Genomic DNA, 24,944 nt, shown 5'->3' with positions numbered 1-24,944 from the left:
TGAAGTCCCAATTACTAGAGAGCATACAATCCACAGCCTAAATGGCGGACAGTATAGGTAATGTGTAGATTGATCTTACTGTATTAAATGCTCTTGAATTTAAACCGGCAATTAAATAATTTCCTTTTTTCGAACAGAGAGACTAAAACCGAAATTATAATTAAATAACAAATCTTGCTTTTTCAACTGTATTGCTGTCATTCGAAACTGAAGTCGAAAAGAAAAGTTTTATTGCAATTGCAAACATATTTTTGTGGTGGAAAGTGTCACTACAAATTAGACATGTACATTTATGACGTCTTATTGACGTCACTTATGGATTGTATGCCTATATTTTTTGAATGGTGCGTCACAATCTCTCAGAAATGAATGACTCGAAATTGCAAATACTCATTTGGTGATGTTTCTAAATACTTATTATTACATAAAATAGAATTCTCAACATTTTTGAAGCATAATAAAATAAAATTAATGATCGACAACACTGAAGAAACCACCTTGACGTCGCGGTGGGCAGGAAACCAACTACGTTGAACGGAGAGGAGAATCGAGTTGTATAACTGAACATCGTGCACAAGTAAAGCTGACTTGACTAACGTCTGACTGTAGTATATACAACCAACACAACGCACACATTTTGTGTGTTATTGTATTTTAATGGTACCCTGAATAAAATAAAAGTGATATAAATATTGAAATTAATACACAAATTTAAAATAAAAAGTATATAAATATTATATAAAATTCATATAATAATTAATTTACTACTAAAAAAAGTGTTAAATTTAGATTTTCATACACGATCGTACACAGTTTTTTGAAATACCATAACCTCAAATTGTGAAATACAATCAATTGCAATTAACAATTTAAAATAACAACAAAAAAGCATTTGTGTTTATAGTATTTGCTGTTGCATTTGTGGCATTTAAACAGTGATTATTTTATTTTTACGCTAGTGTTGTTATAAACAAATCGATCAAAATTTATACGCAATGTAAGTATATTGTTTTTATTTTGTAACATACGTTTACAATAAAAATTTATTTTAACAACAAAATAATGTGATTTGTGGCTATCGATATCTACTCGTATGGCGGAAAAGGTCGTGATATTTAAACTATAACCTTGTGAAAATTTTTAATAATTTTTCGAAAATGTCATAACCCCAATTTTCGATACCTATACGGTGTTATATGTTTTAACAAAGATGGTAGATATGCAAGTGAGTGTGTCAGACAAAGACTGTTTTTTTTATTGCAATTTAGAAGTTACATGTAGAAACCGAAGGTTAATAAATTATTGAATGTGTTGTTTTGATGGGGAATATAAGAAATATGACCTGATTTTATTAATAGTCTATTTTAAATTATAATAATAATTAGATTTAACCTTCATTTTTGTTACAATCAGTGGTTAGTATTAGATGTATTAGGTTTTATTGCTATTTTCCCATGGTTACAAAATACACCTGTTTCAATATTGTTTGAAAATTTCAGATCATGTAGAAACTTTTAGATAGTTTTGATCCTCGACATAGGAATTAAATAAAGTTTAATTTACGCTAATTATATCAGGATATCCTCTATTTAAAAATGTATAAAATGCAAGGATTTTCGTTTATTCGATTAAGTGTCAACCCTCGGTATTCGCATGAATTAGATACGTAAACAACATATGGAATGAAACCATGAAAGGAAAGCCGAATTAAAGCTCACATTCGCCGTCTTATTAAAGACACGTTCAAAATGCATTCAAATGCGTTAATATTCGTCAGTAAAAAACAAGGATACTTTCCGTTAAAAATTGACCGACACAAATAACTTTTATAAAAAGCGCTTGCGCAGAAAATAATATAACCGGGCCTATTTTTTCATTAGTTTAACGTGAATCTTTCACGATCCAAAGTATTTTAAAGTCAAGATTGTATCCCCGCCAAACCGCAACTGTACAATTTTTATTTTCGGCAAGACATATTATTAGTAGCAGAACGAAATTCTGTGGCGTGTTAAGTCATAAGTTACTACTAGTTGTTCATTTTCAAATGGATGAAGCAATACAAGAAGTATCCGATATATTTTAAACTGACGTTTAAGTATTTCAGGCCACTTGATTTGAAAAAATTTTTACTTTTTCTAAAACTTACCGGTAAAAAATCTGCGCATAAGATTATTGTTCAAGATGTTTATCTAATGCTTAAGTGTTGTCCACTTGAGAGAAATACTCTTAAACCTAACTATTAGGAGAAAATGTTTCTCTCAAGTGGGCACTTATCATTAGATTAACAAGTTGAGAGTAACTCTTCAAAATATTGGCTCGTTCAACAATTTCCTTCATAAATAGCCCCTTTATTAAGATAAAAAGAGGGGAAATGGTGAGGACACGGTACACGAGAGAACCTTACAATGCTGTATAAGATAGTAAAAAACTTTCTAAACGACAAACAATTAAAAGAACCCCGCCTTAATTTTCATTTCTAAGGTAAGGTAGGAAAGGGTTTTTGAGGATTGAGTTCGTAAGTACTTTTGATTATCATGATCAAAACTACCTTAATCCATAGTTATCAAAAAATTTTAACCGAAACCAAAAACCAATGTATAGTTCCGGTGTCCTTTTTATATATACTGTGCCCAAAAAATAAGATGACATTGTATTTATTTCTTCCAAATCAATTTCATCCCCTTCAAAGTAATCCCCTCCCGATGCAATGCATTTATGCCAACGGATTTTCCAATCTCCGAAACACTGGTTGTAGTCACTTTCCTGGATTGCCTTCAGTTCCGTCTTCGCTGCGGCTTGAATCTCCTCTATCGTATCAAAACAGTGTCCCCAGAGCAGTTTTTTGAGCTTGCTGAACAGCCAGAAGTCGCACGGCGCTAGATCAGGTGAATACGGTGATTGCGGAACGATATGGGTTGAGTTTTTGACACGAAGTGATCATGAATTATGAGTGAGTCTTTCCACAATTAAGGCCTTTTTAGGCGGATAGCGTTACGCAAATGACGCATAACGTTCAAATAATATTCCTTGTTGACTGTTTGGCCAGGTGGAAGGAATTCAAAATGCATAACAAACGCGCGCAGTTTAAATTCAAATGTTACCTTTTTTTTTTAACATTTATGTTTTACCATAAATTACATAACATATAGTAAACGGTTTTTCTTATCTTAACAACTTTGTGTGATAACTAGAATATTTATGTTTGATATCGATTAATTATAATATCAGTGCTAATAATCTAAGTAAAAGTATAAAAATTTATTCAGGGTGTGTAGAAAGATTAGTAAAATAAATAAACAAACAATCATATTTCACTTCTACATACGGACGGTAACGTAGAATAATACACATAAGTGTATTTTCGATTTTAAAATGCAGCAAAGTTTAAATTTTTCTCTCTTTTTCTGTCTCTTAAGGATGTATGAGCACAGTAGTGGGGGCACAAATTTTAAAATTAAATATTTTCAATTTTGATGATATAAGACGAAAAGTAAAAATAAAATTTTTTGATATCTGGCTTAATTTTCAAAATATCGAAAATTTAAAATTTTGTTAAATTATTCAGCTTTCGATATTTCGAAAACCAAAGCACATATCTAAAAATTTAATTCTTATTGTTCGTCTACATTCATGAAGTTATAACAAAATTCATCATCAATGTTGAAAATAAGATAAAATTAATTTCAACCCTAAATGTAAACTGTCTTCGTCAACGTAACCTCTTTCATCCCTTATATGGACGGAGGTACTTGGTTTTTTTCTTTTCTATGCCATTGCTTATATGTTGGACCCATCTTGTAAACCGTTAAAGATAAAACAAAAGTTTAAACGTAAATATAATCCTCATAAAAAAATTAACAACTTTTGTTTAAAATATTTTTTCCTAAACATCACTGTTTACCCGATAGTTTACATTTAGGTATGTATGTGTGGCTATCTAAGATTGACTATCTTTCTTTGCTTACATGACCTAAAAAAAACGATTGCTTAATCAACACTGTTTATATCTGGTATTTCAACTATTAACTCAGTCAATTGTTTGTTTTCAATTGTTTTTATAAAAACTTAGTATCTCGTTCGGAATCTACAAGCGAAAAATGTATCATTTTGTATAAAGGGTTTAAGAAATTTTTTTCTTAAAATTTACACGGTAATAGGACTTTTGACAGTAAATAATGAAGCTTTTCGAGAATATATATCCAAAATTTTATCGAAACTGTACAAATCGTTTAACTGTAAGTACTACAGTAAATCGTTCATAAATATGGGATGAAATTAATTCACAATCACTTGCACATAGAGGATATTTGACTAATTTGCTAATTTTTTTTACCTAAAACTCTTATTCACTTAGAATTAAATGTAGATAGGTGGTATACATCATAATTACAATTAATTTTCTTTATCATAAAAAAACCCACTAAATTGATTAATTTAATTGATTAATCGTTATATATCAATTTGGTAATTACTTAAAATCATTTGACATGCATTTTTAGTTAAAGTCACCTTAATGCATTATAAAAATAAATAAAGCCATTATGACTCCGTAATTGGTGTTTTTTTCAGCGAGAGATACAGTTTTTATTCCATATGCAGTTTTTATTCCATGCATATATGTAATCAAGGTATACTAAGTTTAGTCCCAAGCTTGTAACGCTTAAAAATATTGCTGTAATGAACAAAATTTTGGTATAGGTGTTTATAAAATCACTTAATTAGTCCATTTTCGGTTGTCTGTCTGTCTGTCAACACGATAACTCAAAAACGAAAAAAGATATCAAGCTGAAATTTTTACAACATTTTAAATGAGCAACATAGGTCAATTGGGTCTTGGGTCCGCAGGAACCATCTTGTAAACCGTTAGGGATAGAACAAAAATTTAAATGTAAAAAATATTCCTTGTGAAAAAATAACCAACATTTGTTTGAAACATTTTTTTTGGTAAACATCACTGTCCACCCGTGAGGGCGCTAATTAGACGTAAATTGTATAGTATGTATTATAAGGGAATGTCAGTTATGTATGTGTGACATGTATGTATGTGTAATGTGATAGAGTAACCAACACTGTCTATGCATGAAATTCCAACAATTAACTCAGTCAATTAATTGTTTTCACTTGTTTAATCTACGTACGTTAATTTACAATTTAATTTAGTTCCACCTACGAAATTTTATGAATTAAATTAAAAAATTTATTCTGATTGTATAAAATTGATAGATATCCTTATTTGTAGTGTGATATGAGAAAGTAAGAGAAATTATTGATTTATTGTGACTTAGTAATAAAAATTATTAATGTGATTTTTTTATTTTTTTTATTTTTTATGCTATTGATAAGATATATTACACGCTGCACATAACAACGCCTTAGTATTGCAAAAAATTAAAGAATATTCATTTTTATACTCATCGTAGTTTTTTATAATTGTATAATGTTTATGTATAATTTAGCTTTTTAAAAGTTTCAGGCGCCTACAAAATGTAAAGGCGCCCTATAAAATTTTTCTTTTCCCATTTTTTTTTTGTCTAATCATTAACTATTTTTATACCATGTATATATGAAATATATCAAGATATACTAAGTTTAGTTCCAGAGTTTTTTTTTTAATTCATTAACGGCACACACAAATATACAGCATAGCTCACATGATTACGTGACGATTTCTATCAGTCTGCTCACCATGGCAAGCCGTGTTAAGGAACTTTGTTCCAAAAATCTGCTGCCTGGTCTGAAATAAAATGAATTCGATCCAAATAATTTACTTGGCCAGGCGTAAAAAATTATATCAGCATAAAATAGTTGTTTGAGCGATTATATTCGTGTCTATCATGGTGCCAAAATCTCTTAATTTAAATAGTCCAAAAAGCTAAGAATCATAGAAGGACCCTTAAGCTCGGAATTTTATTTCATTTGAAAGTAATCGTTAAATTAAAAACAAACCTTAATTTATTTTGCGTTTTATTAGAACAATATATTAAACTGCATGTCTCAATTACAAAACTCTTAGTTTTCCATATAAAGTTGATGTCGTAATATGAGTAGTTTTCGTGTCAATTATGAAACCTTGAAAAATCAATCATACACATGTAGTTTAAACTTGTTCTTTAATATGCATTATTATTACAATTTAATTTAAAACTTTATCATATAATTTTAACATAAACAAGTGAAAAGAAACAATTGACTGAGTTAATTGTTGAAATACCATGCATAGTCAGTGTTGATTTCTTTATCACATAACACATACAAAAATGTATAGACAGTGTTGATGCGCAATCGTTTGTTTTTTTGACGTCACGTAAATAACAAAAGATATTCACTTTTAAATAGACACACACACAACTGATATTCCTATATTAATACATACTATAAAATTTGCACCTAATTAACGCCCTCGTCGGTAAACAGCGATGTTTACAAAAAAATGTTCCAAACAAGAGTTTTTTATTTTTTTATAAGGAACATTTTTTACATTTAAACTTTTGTTCTATCTCTAACGGTTTACAAGATGGGTCCTACGGACCCAAGTCCCAATTGACCTATGATGCTCATTTACGAACTTGACCCCACTTTTAACGTCCTGAGTACGCTGTAAAAATTTCAGCTCGATATCTTTTTTCGTTTTTGAGTTATCGTGTCCATGGTGGATAAGTGAGGGCTATAACGATAGTCTAAAGGAAAAATTGCTCAGCAAAGCGGGCGGGCACCTGTTAGTAAATGTAGCAAGGCTTTGGAGCTATGGCTTTCAAAGACCGTTAAACACCGTTTTATGAATTTTACCGGGTATTCTAGGATCGCTAGTGGTTTCCACTATGCCTCAGACATGTGTGTCAATGTTTTCTCACGAACCGAAATTATAAATGAACTGTACAAATGAATTAATTTTATTCTAAATTTTGTTCCTTCATTGTTACAGTATAAGAAACTAATTTTTCTAAAACGCATTTCCGATGAATTTTTTTTATTGTCTAGGACAAAAATACCTACTATTTCATAAAAAAAATGTTTAATAAAACAATATTATTTATTATATTAAATGTGACCAGTGCGCCTCATTACGGAAAACATGTAGGCATTCTTTTTTTTTACTTTGGATATTAATAATTTCAATCACGTGGTAAAACATTTTTATGTTAATTTATGTAGGTAAGACTATTTTTGTAAAGTATAATTATTTTTATACACTTTAAAAAAATTATCATAAAAAATTGCGTAATATAAATTTAGAATCAAGTATTGAAAGGCAAATGTGTACAGGTTGGAACGTCATTTCAAAAATAACTCAAAATGTTTAGGGCTTTAATATGATTCCAATAGCATGTTGTTTAAAGGCAAGGTGTGTTATTTTACATTCAAAATCAAAACATCTAAAAATTATCTTAAAATTCTCATCAGGTATAAATTCGGAGTCAGACGTCGATAGAAGTTTTAACACTTTAAATTAGAAAGATGTCTCTCACAAAAATATAAACATTTTTTCGATAAATTTTAAAATTCGATCTAAAACATTACCCATGGCCCCATGTAATTGAAAAAAAATTTAACAAGTGAAAACAAACAATTGACTGAGTTAATTTTTGAAATACCATGCATAGTCAGTGTTGATTTCTTTATCACATTACACATACATAACTGATAATCAAGTATAGTACATATGTAAATGACTTTATAGGTTTCTGCATTACCGACCGACATTTAGTGTATAGTTTGTACACATATTATAAAATTTCCGCCTAATTGGCGCCCTCACGGGTAAACAGTGATGTTTACGAAAAAATGTTTCAAACAAAAGTTGTTTAATTTTTGATAAGGAACATTTTTTACATTTAAACTTTTGTTCTATCTCTAACGGTTTATAAGATGGGTCCTACGGACCCAAGACCCAATTGACCTATGATGCTCATTTACGAACTTGACCTCACTTTTTACGTCCTGAGTACGCTGTAAAAATTTCAGCTCGATATCTTTTTTCGTTCTTGAGTTATCGTGTCCACAGCCGGACGGACGGACGGACGGACAGCCGGAAATGGACTAATTAGGTGATTCTATGAACACCTATGACAAAATTTTTTTCCTAGCATCATTATTTTTAAGCGTTACAAACTTGGGACTAAACTTAATATACTATGTATATTTCATATATACATGGTATAAAAACTGATCTTAAAACCAAATTGTCCTGAAGGACTGCAATTTTTGAATATATCGATTAAAATAACGCACTTTGTATACTGCCATAAAAAATCGAATCTACAATTTTAATTGTATAAGAATTATAATATAGCCTAATTTAAATGTACTAAGGACGTTCCTTGGGAAAGACCAGAAAAATCTCGTTTTCTTAGGATCCTTTTTAAATAGTTCCATCGTGAATATTGTTTCTTATGAATGTCCTTTATAAACAGGTAAATTTTTAAAACCGTTAACGGTATTAAATTTATATATTTGTGCTGTTAAATTTTGCGTTGGGCGATCAAAAGGCTAAAAGTGATGAAATCGCATGCATTTGTGTGATATTTCTTCTATAAGTGATTTTCTCTAAATCTTCAGGTCTAGGTCTTTTAATTTTCGTCTAATTTCTCCAAAATCTAAAGGAATTTATAAATCAAATTCGAAACAAAAGTCTCAAGTATGATCATACATTCACTTTTTGAGGAACTACTTTAAGTAAACTTTAGTAGATTGGAACCATTTTTTCAACAAGGAATACCGAAAGAGTAGCTTCCTTACAAAATTATTAGTCGTATAAATTGAAATAATGATTATCAATGCGAATTTTTTAGAGAAATTCAATCAAGTTTACTCGTTTACGCTTATTTCAATATTATAATAAATTTTGTTTGCTTGACTCTATTACAGAAGTCCCTAGAAAATATAGTCCTAAAGATCCCAATCCTATTCTAGTAATTTCCTGATTTACCCCATCGTTACATTTGTAGTTTTGAAAGATTGCGCAGTGCTGCTCACTATGATCGGATTCTATGTAACGTAGAGAGGTAGCTTTAAATTAAGAATATTAAATTTGAACTTTTTGCAAGTTGAAATTGAACCTTCAGAGGAGGAAGCAAAGGTCTATATAAATCAATTCGAAGCGTGATACTCGTAGTACTACCAAGTATGTTATTAAATTTATTGTGGACCACTCTGTCTAATTACTATTTTTAAATAAAAATAGTTACATATTTGATAGCTGTCAGCATCTTATAACATCTATATAGATAAACACATAATAAATCAACATTAGAATGGAACAAACAGTTTTTGATGTATTCAAAGTAAAAGCCCGATGGGTTTTAAATATCTATTAGTCATCAACTATAAAAAATTACTAAGTCTAAATATATTTATAAACCAAATAAATAATGGACTAAGTATTAATTAAAGTAATTCCCCAAAATATAAATTTCTTAGAATCATCATGGAAGTTTCAATACCGTAAAAGTTCCTATAAACATCAGTCCTAATTCTCAAACGTTACAGAAATACTGGATTATACAGTAGAACCTCGATAAGTTAAAGTCCAAGGGAAACACAAAATATTTTAAGTTATAGAGGTTTTAAGTTATCAAGGGTCTATGTTAGGTAAAGGTTAATATAGAGGTATGTACATGTTTCTATGTACCCTAGTTAATAACAGGTTGGCTGATAAGTCCCCGGTCTGACACATAAATGGCGTCGCTAGTATTAAATGCATATTATTTTTATATAGTACCAACCTTCAAATGATTCGTGTCAAAATTTGACGTCTGTAAGTCAATTAGTTTGTGAGATAGAGCGTCTTTTGTGAAGCAACTTTTGTTATTGTGAAAAAAATGGAAAAAATGGAATTTCGTGTTTTGATAAAATACTGTTTTCTGAAGGGAAAAAATACAGAGTCCGGAAACTCATTATCAAGCCAAGTTTTTGCTTCCACTGTATTTTTTCCCTTCAGAAAACAGTATTTTATCAAAACACGAAATTCCTTTTTTTCCATTTTTTTCACAATAACAAAAGTTGCTTCACAAAAGACGCTCTATCTCACAAACTAATTGACTTACAGACGTCAAATTTTGACACGAATCATTTGAAGGTTGGTACTATATAAAAATAATATGCATTTAATACTAGCGACGCCATTTATGTGTCAGACCGGGGACTTATCAGCCAACCTATTATAGAGGTATGTACATGTTTCTATGTAGTTACTGAGGGCCTATACAGAGATTATTTATTTAAGTTATAGAGGTTGCGTATTTTAAGTTATAGAGGTTTTGGGCTCTGATGGGAAGGGAACATAGTATTTTTTGAAGTAACAGAGGTTTTTATGTTACCGAGGTTTAAGTTATCTAGATTCTACTGTATTTATTTTTATAACATCTAAGAATAGAATTCATGTTTAAAGAAACTTTGAGGTTTATTTTTCGTACGTAAAATATTTACTGAAACATCCTGTATACTAGGTGTCCATCATTAAATCTGAAAACAATCGAACAACTCAAACACTTTTTAACACTGAAAAAATTAGTGTACAATATGTTTATAAAGCTTTCATCAAATCGTATCATAATGAAAATCAAAACTAGATGGCTTATTTGGTAGTAAACACACCAATTAAAATTATAAAAACCTGTAATATGCGAGGTACCTCTATTTATTGATTTTAATAATGCGGAAATTTATTGAATAATATATTCTTAGAAAATAATTAATATATCAATAACTATAATTTATATGACACTTTTATTAATCTATTAGTATTAAGAAAAGTAATTTCAACAGAAATTGATTCAGTAAATTGATGTCATTATTTTTCAAACACACTTAAGTCTAATGATAAAATCATAAAAAATGCATTAACTTTAAAGATAACTTTAACAAAATAGAAAAACCGACTGCGTAAAAAAAAACAAGTCCAGTAGTTAACATAGCGACTTTAGTCGAGGCTTATTATTGGGAAGACTTGAACCGGTATCTAGATCTTAATTGGTCTCAAATGTTAAAGTTACTATGTAAAAGTACTGTACTTGTTTTTTTGTGTGTCAGTTTCTTAACGCAGTGTGGTCGTTAATTTGTTTATTTCACACTTTTTAGTTAGGATTTTTATGATTTTTATTCTACCATGTCGCATACACTCGCAAGATTAAGACAAATTGACGTAAGAAACATCAAAATTGGCACACACGTTTGGTCTCTACTGTGCCGAAAAAGAACAAACATGCATACATACATTCATTCATATATATAGACTGATAAACACATTACCACTCTCTTGCCTCGCGCAGTCGGGTAAATACAGTTTATGTTTATATATTTAATTTTGATTGGCCATGATATGTAATAGTTTCGATTCATATATGATATGAATCTTATATTTTACAGATATGTAAAAATTTCTTTACTGCGTTATTACAAACTGTCTTACACACATGAGTATAAAAATTCCCCCTTTTTGTGTTCAGTCTTGGACGATTGTAAGTGTCAGTTTCCAAATGATCAATTTTATTTCCCTTCAATGGTATTTTTCACATAAAATGTCAGCCAATTGCTTTTTTGACCGTATCGCCAAAAGGCCAAAAGATCCCTTAAATTGGGATGTAAATAAATGTAACATTACTTTTTAACAGAAGCTAATAAAAAGCCAGACAAGATCATTTTCACGGTTACCTGCCGTGCTTTAAATTATGGCATTGTTTAATTTACTAATTGTTCAATTTATAGTCCCGCCGCCACCCATTTAACTTTGGTCGAGTTTTTATTTTATAAGCACCCGGTTTGTTCTTTGGTAAATTTTATTGAATCAATCGATTGCATTCATAATCCCTTCCAATTCGAATTTTAAATCCTCCTTCTGCCTGGCGCGATGTTTGCAGACGCGAGGCTGAAAGGTTTTCGAAAAGCATACATTAAATTATACATAAAATAAACAAACCGCTTTTTACGATCAAAAACATTTTCCCTATCGCTTGGACGAAAACACAAAGATAACAAAATGATCAGGAGAATTTCCTGAACACGATGAACCCAAAACAACTGGGGACCTATAAAATAAAAATCTCGACCACGGAGTGAAATTGGGTGGCAGCCAGTATATTCATTAAATAAAACTGCGCCTGAGATGATGTAATGTTGAAGCTGCTAACTTCATAGCATACAAAATTTTTTATTATAAATAAATATTCAAATAATCTTGTTTAATACGTTTTATTAAACGAACAAAAAAAATTATACATATTTATTTTTTGTTACCATTTATAGATTGTATTCAATGTCGAATAATGAGTATATATTCATTTTTAGTTATTTATATGTATAATTTTACTATAAAGGTAATTATTGTGTACGTTTGTTATTTTTTTTGTTTTTATTATTTCCCAAGATTGAATATAGATTTGATTGGCGGCAAGACTTGCGACATAAAAATATTATACTATTTTCTTATACATACATAAGTATTATATTCAATTATTTTTAAATTCAAAATATAAATTTATGAAGCATGAAAATTAAAGTATGTAATAATAGGGATTTCGTATATGTAGAGTGTTCCAGTGGTAAACTTATTTGGAAAAAGATTTAAGTAAAAATTGATTTTTAAAATCAATTGTATTAAATAAATTTTTATGACTTGAAAATGGAAAAAACATTTGCATATCTTAAATTATCTCAAACGAACTCTAAATAGATGTTTGGGACATTCAGCATTATAAAACCATATATATATGTAATATATATCAAGGTATACTAAGTTTAGTCCCAAGTATGTAACGCTTAAAAATATTGATTCTACGAACAAAATTTTGGTATGGTGTTTATAAAATCACCTAATTAGTCCATTTTCGGTTGTCGGTCCGTCTATGAACACGATAACTCAAAAACGAAAAAAGATATCAAGCTGAAATTTTTGCAGCGTACTTAGAACATAAAAATTGAGTTCGAGTTCGTAAATGAGCAACATAGATTTATTGGATCTTGGGTACGTAGGACCCATCTTGTAAACCGTTAGACCGTTTAATGTTCCTTATAAAAAAATAAACAATATATATTTGAAACATGTTTTCGTAAACATCACTGTATGTGTGACATGTATGCATGTATGTATGAGTAATCAACACTGTCTATACATGATATTTCAACAGTTAACTCAGTCATTTGTTTGTTTTCACTTGTTATTATTCACGTGTATCATAATCACTTTCACAGAATCTTACTAGCTGCAAATATGTATGATTATACGGAATCTTAAAAATATTCTATATAACCAAAAAGTACTAATTATTTATTTACGCAACAAATATAATTAGGTAGGAGTGATAGTGACAGTTATCCATTATTAAGAATTGTGCATGGCTAATTGGACACACGTGGCCCACTTTATTATTTACTATAACGTGTTTTTAAACAATATTAAATTACTTATTACGAAATGGTAACAATTTTTGTGACTTGGTGTTTATTTACTTGATAATCGAAAAATGTAATTTAGGGAAATTTGAGAGGTATCTATGATTATAAGATAGTCATTTGTGTACTATTCTTTTTGAATCAAAATCAGCTCTTTTCTAGAAATAGTGTCTCCTTCTTTTTAAAAAAAAGATTGCAAAAATGACTCCATATACGTGATTCCTAGTATGATTTGAGATATTAAAGTAAGAAAATCAGCAACCTCCTCAAACAATTTTTATAAAAATGCACGACACTTAATTATACCTCAGGCATTGGCAAATGTGACTTAGAGAAGTCCCTAACACTTCTGTAACTAAATAACGAGCTAGACAGCCTAACCAGTGTCAACCAATAATACGAGTAAGACATAGAGACAACATGTACTCATACACTACAGTGGTGTTTACGAAAAAATATTTCAAACGAAAGTTGTTAGTTTTTTTACAAGGAACATTTTTTACATTTAAACTTTTGTTCTATCTGTATAGAGATAACGGTTTACAAGTTGGGTCCTACGGCACAAAGACGTAATTGACCTATGTTGCCCATTTACGAACTCGACCTCATTTTTTACTTCCTGAGTGCGCTGTAAAAATTTCAGCTTGATATCTTTTATCGTTTTTGAGTTATCGTGTTGACAGACAGACGGACAGACAACCGAAAATGAACTAATGGGATAGATGGGTGATTTTATAAACACCTATACCAAAATTTTGATCGTAGCACCAATATTTTTAAGCGGTACAAACTTTGGACTTTGGAAACTTAGTATACCTTGCATATTTCATGTACATGGTATAAAAATTAATATTATAATCGTAAAGAAGTTGCATGAATATTCAAATCTTAAACAGCGGTCAATTACCATCTTCACGTGCTAGAATGTAATATAAATTATTATTATTATATTACATAAATATGAATATAATTTGGAAGATATTAACATTTTGGTTAGAAAGGAATTCATAATTTATGTGACTTTGATAAATATTATCATAAAAACCACAAAATTACTGCAATATGTAATTAACTTTCAGTGACGTTTATTTTACGTCATACATTATTAATTACTCAGAGTTGTGTCGATCGTTTTTTATAATGATCGTAATAAATTTACATACTTTATGATTTCAATAAATATAAAATAATAATAATTAAAATAACTGACGAATAAAAATGTTCAATTACAAATTATATATTTTTATAATGTTTTATCTTATATTAGACAGGAAAAACTAACTGTGAATCCATGATGAGTAATACTTCCGAACACGTGCATTTCCTTTACATATAAATAATGTTTTTACCTCGATATATCAACTACAACGTAGTATACCACTAGTTCAATTTACATCTAGGCATATAAATATCACAAGTATGACAGAGTACATGCGTTAAGCAATGCATCTAAGTAAGTGGTATTATAGATGCTATATGAAATGTGACTTGTATCTTGGCTTCGATGTCTTTTAAGCTATTCGTTGTGTGCGTAGTCATGGTAGGGATAATAAAATCGATGCCAGCGCTTTAAGTGAAAAATTTTGGAGATAAAGTGGGCTGTTATGACTAATTTGCAATTATTTACATGTTAATGATATAGAAACTGTCAAATTAAAATGATTGAAAAACACTAATTAATTAAACTTAATGCATTAAAAATTGTGAAAATAAGAAATCAAATTGTACAAATATTATTTTTCAAATGTTAATTATCGTAATTATTTATTTAAATTTGTGAAACAAGAATATTAAATTTTAAATGTAAGTTTTCAATGCAATCCACACAATTATATATGCATCCATTAATTCTATAATTAAAGTAGTGTATCGTTGTCATGGAAACGAAATTCACGCTCGGAGCGAATACAACGATTCTTCTGTTGTGTGCCTGCAGAGACTGGGGGTCAACACATGTATATAATACCGCTCATTTAGATGCATTGCTTAATGCATGTATTCTGTCATACTCGTGATATTTATATGCCTAGATGTAAATCGAACTAGTGGTATATTCAATGTAATGTCTAAATTAACACATATATAGATTGTTCCATATCCGTCCGATAAACTAGAAGTGATATAGACATAAAACAAACATAAGCTCATAAGTATGAAAATGCTTGACTTCGAATAATTTAACCGATTTTAAGTTTTTGTTTGTGGCTAACAAGGCATCTGGATCCATTACAGTTAAATACCATAATTTTATTTCAAAGCTACGATATTTAAAGATTGCTCCATCAATACATTGCTAGGATTACTGCATTCAACTATAATTTAATGGATCCAAAACCAAAACGATTTTAAGCTGAAAATGTTTGTTTTGCGACTCCCTTCAATTTCTAGAAGTTAATTTTTTTTAGGCATTTATGCAAAAATAACGAACGCCCAGTTTCTCAAAAACCAGGTATTTTGGTATGTACGATTTTGGACTTAAAGTATTTGTTTTGATGTCCCCTTCCACTTCTAGATGTTTGATACATACATGAAACACTCAGATTAGGAATATGTCTGCATATGTATTATGCAGTTGTGTTTAAGGATGTATGAGCATGACAACAATGTTTGATTTAGAGGCTCAAAATTTGTTTGTAGGTAGTCTTTTACTCAAAGAATATGTGGTTAAAATTTCAGCTTAGGTAACCGTGCAAATTTTTAAGAAAAAAGTCATTAAAAATCGATATAAAATACATTGGCTCTTATGGAGGAATATCAAAAAACGACATATTTTGGAAGTTTTTGATAATTTTCATTTGGAATGAATGAAAACAAATTCTAAAAAAAACTTTTTAATAGAAAGTAAACATATTAGCAATGAATTAGAAAAGAAAAAAACTAAGTGTCACCGTCCATATAAGGGATGTAAGAGCAGGGTAGATTAAGGGTTGAAATTATTTTTATCTTATTTTCAACTTTGATGATGAATTTTGTTATAACTTCATGAATGTAGACGAAAAATAAGAATAAAATTTTTCGATATGTGTCTTGGTTTTCGAAATATCGAAAGCTAAATAATTAAACAAAATTTTCAATTTTCGATATTTTGAAAATTAAGCCAGATATCGAAAAATTTTATTCTTACTTTTCGTCTTATATCGTCAAGTTATAATATAAATTTATCATCAAAATTGAAAATATCTATTTTTAAATTTGTGCCCCCACTACCATGCTCATACATCCTTAATGGTCAAAATTTATATATAATGAGCTATGTCTCACAGTCTCACTGTTATAACTTGGACCACCCTGTAAACTTTTTTTGCTTAATAATATGTTTTAATTTTTCTATATCGATCTTTGATCAAGCAAAACACATTTGTTGACCCTGATTTATAGGATAATTATTATTTTCATAATTAAAAAAGACAATGCACTTTCATCGATTCATAATTTTTTTTTTATAATACTTTTTTTCAAGTACAGGTCGTAATTAAAAGATACTAAAGGCCATAGTTAAAAAATTTCAGACTCTTTTTTACGATACTTTCATGATAATAATAAAAAAAAAACAATTGATCTTTCTTACATATCGCACTTTATTTAATATTCAAGGCAATGATTTAAAACAAACAACCGGATATCCTTACATTAATTTGAATGGATTTATTTTGATTTATATGATTTTAATTACATTATTCCTATCTATATTACGCACACAATACATATTTTATAATATAAAAACAATTGATATTCAAATGTAAAGTGCTGCTGTGTATTGTATACAAGTCTGCAAACCTCCTGGGTGATTATTAGTTTCTGTTAGTTTTAAAGGGTTGTTCACCTTAGATAGAGTTAACATTTTAGGGTTAACTTATCAGATGGGTTTACAATTTTGGGTATTGTTACTGTGTTTGAATACAAAATTGTAGGTGTTGAATAAGATGTAAAGTACACCATCAAATAAAATACAAGGTATCGACAAGATCATCTCGAGCTAAGCAGAAACTGTGAATTCCTTACTAAATTTTAAAACGAAAGTAAATTAAATTTAATCTCTTGAGAATGAACGCAAGTTCGAAAAATTTTGAGATCAAATATATAAAAAATTCCAGTGAAAAATTTTTATCAATAAAGGAGGTGGTTATGACTAATTTGGAATTCTTTACATGTTAATGTTATAGCAAATGTCAAATTAAAATTATTGAAAACACTAATTAATTTAACTTGAAATGCATTAAAAATTGTGAAAATAAGAAATCAAACTGTACAAATATTATTTTTCAAATGTAAATTATCATAATTATTTGAGACAATAATATTAAATTTTCAATGTAAGTCATAAATGCAATCCATACAATTATATATGCATCCATACAATTCTATAATTAAAGTAGTGTATCGTTACCATGGAAACGCTTCCAATAAAACTCATACACGGTGCAAATACGTTCGTACGCACACATTTTTAACAAATTTAGTATGTTTACGTAATTGTTTCTAATATGGAAGGTATTTCCTTTGTGAAATGTAAAGAAATTCTGGGACAAAGTCAAGTAACGAGTACTCGTAACAAACAATAGTGTTAAATCATTTAAATACCACAAAGGATTTCTTTGTGTATAATTTTTTTGTTTCAATTATATTTAATTATATTTACTGAATGATATTTGTGAATCATTGCAGAAATTATGTAAATGATTCAAATTTATTTTCCTTCGGATGCTTGAAGAAGTACCTACCATGAAAAAATATAAATTTTTAATCAATTTTAATTTAATTTTAAAGTATTGTTATGGTATTAAGTCTAATTAACTCTTTTGAGTTTAAGTATATTTTTAAAACTTGTAGAGTATTTTATTGAATGTTTTTGTATTTTACTTTGATTTGTCAAATTAAAAACTTGATACACCGAAATTTGTTTTCGTACCAGAGTTATTATTGGGATTATTTATCATTATGCTTGGTATCATTGATTTTAAAAAAAATTGAGGCCAAAAATTTAACAAAGATTGAACATGTAATCTACATTTTTTGGTTTTTTTTTGGTTTTTTTTTTTTTTAATTTTAGATAAATTATTTACGAAAATAATAGTATTATAAAATTATTAGTGTAGGCGCTACAGGTCCCAGCCAACAAGGAGTGTGCGGGTCTCAATTTTCAACTTGCTAATTCCTCAGAATGGGGAGAAATTTCTTAAAAACGTTTTATGCAATAGCAACGAAGCTAGCACGATTTTAAGTATTAAGTTTCACCCTTAGCGAAAGAAAACCCCACATAATTATATATGAGAATATTTCAAATTTGTTCTAGTTTCAAAAATCTATTTTATTTTTCCAAATATCTCTATTAAAACTTATTAGTTTTAATAGAGTTATTATATGGTATAAAATTTTGGGAGCGATGAGCAAGTCGAAAATTCGGATTCCGAGCAAAATACATCAAAATACACTCCTTGTTCGATGGAACCTTTAAATGCACATGAAACTTACTCAGCGCCTAGACTATATCTGGTATTTAAAAAATTTATTTTTTATTTAACAGTTGAATAGAGAGTAATTACTTAGTACATTACAAATAGATACAATAATAACAAAAAATGATGAGTACCAGGACTTCATGGCTAAGGCTATATTTCCCCCGCATTGTTTTCAAATAATAAAGAGAAATGGTAAGCATAAAAATTCGTGAAAAAACATGATCTGAGAAAATGCAGACTTACAGTTACGTACTAATTTTCGAGTTTCTCTCAATCTTAATTTGAAGAGACTGTACAAATTTGATAAGTCTCGAAAAAAAAATGTTTTCTTCTGGGAAACGGACTTCTAATTATTGAAATGAATCGCCGCCTTTACATTGATCTGATGGTCATATATGCAACAGCCATTCTCAAAACCTCAAAAAGAATTCCAAAAGTTCTAACGGATTAATAACGCAATCGCCTGTACATATGTCTATATTTACGAAGAAAATATGATCAAAAATTAAATAAAAAATAAAACACATATGGGCCATTGACCCCCTTCTATCTATCATCATGTTGATATAAATCATTTAATTGCATTATAAATTAATTTATTAATGTACCGTCTACAAATTTAGAATTAGAAATTACTTTTATTGTAGAAATAATAATTAGTATGAGCTAAAATATTTATAATAATTTTAAATTCTAATAAACCGTTCATATATAAAACAAGTGAAAACAAATAATTGACTGAGTTAATTATTGAAATACCATGTATAGACATTGTTGATGACACAATCGTTTGTTTTTTTACGGCATATAAATAAAAAAAGATATCCACTCTTAGATAGCCACACATATGTGGCTGATATTCTCATAAAAAATTTTCACCTATTTTGCGTCCTCGCGGGTAAACAATGATATTTACGAAAAAATATTTCAAACAAAAGTTAATTGTTTGTGTTTTTATAAGGAACATTTTTCACATTTAATTTTTTCTTCTATTTCTTGCGGTTTACAAGATGGGTCCTACGGACCCAAGACCCAATTGTCTTATGTTGCTCATTTACGAACTCGGCCTCACTTTTTATGCCCTGAGCACGGAAGACTACAGTCTAACTAATATTAGGAAAAGAGAACAGAGCGTATATATTATGTCAGGAAAAGACAATTTTTAACGAATTTTTGTCAATTATCTTTTATTTCCCTGTCTGTTATTACGAATTATACCGCCATAAAAAACATATATATATTCGAAAATTATCCAATTAACGAGGTTACGGTGCTGTTTTTTTAGTAGTAGTTTTACTAGTTCTAGATTTTATGCAATTTTCTCTGTGGAGGGGTTTAAATTTCCCAGATTTACTTAAGTTTGCTATTTTAAGTATCTATAATAACTTAAGGCGTTAAATTTTGATTACAAAACTTTTGGATGAGTTTTATATAAATACACAATATCTAGTTTCCAGAAGTAGAATAATAAACTTAATTGAATAAATTTGCCTAGAGCATCTAATTCACTTGAGAATTGTATCTTTTAAAGTTTTGAATCTTCCAAGAAAATATTTTTCCCAAACTCATTTATCGTAGAATATGAAACATTTTTCTTATTTTGATAAATCGATATGTATTCTAGTCATATTTAAATGTAACATAAGAACAAAAAATTTTTGCACACATGCTTAGAATCAATAAAAAAATATCTACAACAGCTGTTATGTCTGCAAATACCTATGAAGTCGTGTAACATAGAATTTTATTGTATCTGTAACTGCTTGTTCTGAAATGGTTATGTGTAATTTGGGCAACAAACCACTTGAATATTAAATCTAACATAAATCTTGGCGAACTGTTATTTTCCTACTTCAAATAAACAATGCATTTATTTTTTCATTCCTGCTTAATTGAGTCACATGATTTCCCTATAACAGTTCACACTTTATGCTAATCTATCTAATCTCAATCTTAATCTATATAAGCTCTTAATAACTTGTGACTGTTTTTACAAAAAATTTATTCTGTTTTTTGAAATTATTTAGGCAAGGATAACATGATTATTGATCGAGCTTTTGAGCCAAAAATAAGTTAGATATAATATTTTTAGTTATACGAACAAATTGACTGAAGGCAGTTTTGTATTAAATTCCAAAGATGGTGACTATGTAATAGAGATGTTTTTAAGATGTTAAAGTAATCCGGATGTTTGATTGCCATAAATGATAATTCAAAGTCCCTTAACCCCAATAAACACAGTTTTGGGTCTTCTTGCGGGTCAAAATTTTGAATTACTTCATTTTAAGATTGTGATTTTTAACACAGCACCTTATGGAAGAAAGCTTCAAAAAGTTTTCATCATTAATAAAATTTATCACAGATTTTGTTTTTGCAAAAAAACATTACTTTACGGCGCTTTCCAAAAAGAAAACATAAAAAACTCAGGTTTTACACGCTTTTACGCTATTTTTAGAGCATTTATTACATTTACGTCATACAAATTGCCTAATTAACTACACAAAAGCTGGACTACTTTAAGATGTAAAAAAATTTCTGATGATGTTTAGGCTTCTCGAAAATGAATGTGAAAATTATAATTGTGTCTTTGTTAGTCTTACATAGCCTTATGGAATAACTTTGACAGTCAAAACTGTTTCATAAAGGAAAAAGTTTGATAAAAAAAAACTAACTTATTGTAAATAAGAAATAAGAATTGTTTGATCCTACTTGGGATACTCTGACGTTGGGAAATTTTTATATTTTAGTTAAAAGTAAAAAAAAAAAATTTTTATTTTTGGCACATATACATAATTACTTTTACCCATACATTAATATGAATGTTTCTACCTATACCTAAGCATTTCTTTTCACCACTAAGATTTCTGAAAACTTGTTTAATTCACTCACAAATGGCGAGACTATTGTTCGCAATCGACCATAAAATGTTTTTTATTCCATACCCTCTTTAACTTGATAATCGTTTCAACTTGTTTCATAGGTTCAAGTAAGCGCCCAGATTTTTATGTAGTACAACACCCTTTTCTAAAATATATGCATATCTAGGTAAGATATTTCAAATATAAACTTACATTTGAATTATAAATGTTATGAAGCGATATTGTAGTTGTAAAATAATACTTCAGGTGCTTTATAATGAATTCTGTAGGTACTACTGTAGTGTAGTTAGTGTTAGTCGTAATACTTGATTTATTACTTTCAAAATTATTCTAAGAAATGAAGATATTATGACTTTTCGTACATAACCATGAATCCCTCATGTATTTATTAATTTCTATGTACGAATATTTGGTTTTCTATCTGAATAAAAATGTGAATTGTATAAAGTAATTGTTTTGAACTAATCTATAAACTCAAAAACGGTCATAGATATCGAACTGAAACTTTAACAGGCTGTTGTTTATCTAAAAAAAATGGGCTTGCATCTATTGACGGATCCACAAAAATGCATCTTTTAACTTACACTTACATAATAAGCCGGAAAATTTGGAAAAGTGGTGGAACAGCTCCGATTTAAAACATTCTTGTTTGTGCACGTGTTCCTTAAATCTTCAGGAACATGCATATCTACTAGCCTCTATATTACTGTAAAAAATGAGAAAATAAAGGTAGTTTTAAAACTGTGAAAAAAGTTCAAAATTTCGCTTCGGTAATCGTCTCCTGGAGTTTTTTATGGTCGCTGATTATGAATCCGAGATCATAAAGCAACTGAAGATGGTTGCAACCCCATTACCATCACTCCTAGAATTGACGGAGTTAAAAAAATTTTAATTCAAAATTTTACATCGAAAAACTTCAAAAATCGTCTCTCGGGAGTTTTTAGGGTCGCCGATCATGAAGTCGGGGTCATAAAACAAATGAAGATGGTTGTAACCCCATTAAAATCACCCATAGAAGTGACCATGGTATTTTCGGCTTATTTACGGTATTACTAAGTGTTTTTGTTCGTTGATAATGTAGATATCGTAAATATTTGAAACCCAAAACTTTAACTACTTTAGAATACTCAACTCTAAACTTTTTGTTTCATATTTTCAAAAAAAGTTGTCGTTCAAATGCCTGTCCACAAAGGATTATTGAAATTCAAATCTACATTTAATGGATTTCAAAATACTTATAGTGCTCAGATATAAGCCAAAATTAAAAATAAACCAGACCTAGTTTTATTATTAGAAACAATTATCAGCAATATGAAAACTAATATATGGTATATATTTGATATTGCACTACCGTATTTTATGATTCATACATACTTTTATCACTAAACAAACATACATACATTCATACATTTGCACAAACAAACCAACGTAATATGTAATCCAAACAACTGATAATATTATAGTTGTACAATAATGTTTTTATTGTAAAAATAAATTACTAATAATCATCATTTTTAACCGATTTCATATGAGAACGTGAATTTCCAATTTGCCACTATACTGATGGTAATACGTTTTTTTAAGCTTATTAACGATTTTAGATAAGTGTTTTTTACGAACCTCGAATTGTTTGAGATGTATTATAATAAAACCTAAAATAATATAGTATCACCCAACTAAGTTCGTGGTATAATTCGAAGTCACGAAATTGAAGGCGTTAAGAAATGTATTAATTTTTAAGAATTTCAAGAATGTCTCTGTAAATAAAACCGTCATGTTTTTGCAAGCATCATGCAAAAATTTCCGAAAACTGTTTTAATTTTTAGGAAATAGTTCAGTTAATAGAATGATATTTCTATCTAGGATAAAAAATTACCCTTGATAAAAATACTATAATGTACCTTACATTGATCGAATCTGGGTTTTCAGAGAAAACATGGCGTTCGGCGTTTTAGGAGTATCTATTTTAAAAGTGTTTTGCCAATCGAAATTAGATACCGCGAGGCTAGCAAACATATTGGCATAATGTCCCCTGCAAATGGTTAAGTAAAAACTTATCTCGCTTCATGTTTTTGCGAGCATCGTGCAAAATAAGCCAAGGTGTATCAGTTTTTATTAGTAAGGAGGAAAATATCCGAGGATTCTGCGTGGCAATTAAATTTACATTTTTCGAAACTTTACCCTTTGTACCGAGCTTTCTAAGAAAACATGTCAATTATCTGCGTTTTAGGATTATCTACTTTTAAAGTGTTTTATCAATCGGAAGTGGATACCGCGAGACTAGTAAAAATATTGGCAATGTCACGCTGCAAATGGTTAAGTAAGATTTGGGTTCCGAAAATAACAAAACTTATTTGTCCTCTCGGAGTCTCCCAGAGAGAGATGCTGGCAATGGATTATTATATTTATTTAAAGAATTCTTCGAAAAAAATTAATTGTTATTAATATATTTAAAAGTTTGCCTGATTTTACCGGAAACGAGAAAACGGGCATCAGTCGAAAAAATTCCTAGTGTATTTTATTAAAAAAACATTTCTTTTTTGTCAGTTACATTTTGCCTAAAAAGTTTTTTTAATTAAATTTTATTTAGTGTATAGCAAACATTGTTCATATTACAAATGAACTGAGCTTCCAGTAATACAATAATAGTTAACTCTTAAATACTCATTAATGTACCGTTTTAAATAAATATCAATATTTGTAAATTTGATGATAATGACCTCCATGAGGACTTTAGAAGATTGATTGTTCATTTAATATGTCTCATTCTTTATGTAAATATTGCTTTTGTGTGATAGGTGTGATTTATTGTTTCGAAGAGTTCATTGATTAAGTAATATTGCAAACTATATATTATTCTATATGTGAGATATAATATCCAATTTTTGTCTGAAAATTTACAGCGTTTTTATATTACAATTATTTTTTATTACAAAAATATATCCATGAAAATATTTTAACTAATAATAATGAGATTGAGATTTTAAACAAATCTCTATTATTAAATTTTTTTCCCTGACATTAAACAAAGAATTGCTCTCTATCTGCAGTTATATAATTTATTTAAAAAAACGAAAGGTGTCGTGGGCACGCGGTAGGAACTATTTCCCTATCATATCTTCGTATATTATAAATGTAGCGCTTACTTTTATACTTTATGAATTAATTGTCATATAAGTTTAAAAAAGACATACTGATTTAGTAGTCAACCCAATATGTG

General features: G+C 29.0%; 1 protein-coding gene across 2 annotated transcripts in view; it reads left to right on the top strand.

Moving 5' to 3' along the window:
• Positions 1 to 784: 784 nt before the first annotated feature.
• The window catches only part of LOC123295552, a 40,218-nt gene continuing 16,058 nt past the window's right edge, over positions 785 to 24,944 (top strand). For both annotated transcript variants that reach the window (XM_044876941.1, XM_044876940.1), the window contains exon 1: positions 785 to 997. The gene's annotated coding sequence lies outside the window, so the exon portion shown is untranslated. The remainder of the gene's footprint in view (positions 998 to 24,944) is intronic.

Source organism: Chrysoperla carnea, chromosome 3 (genome assembly GCF_905475395.1).
Source record: "Chrysoperla carnea chromosome 3, inChrCarn1.1, whole genome shotgun sequence".
NCBI lineage: Eukaryota > Metazoa > Arthropoda > Insecta > Neuroptera > Chrysopidae > Chrysoperla > Chrysoperla carnea.
The sequence above is the reverse complement of the archived record's forward strand: the minus strand, read 5'-3'. Positions and strand labels throughout refer to the sequence as shown.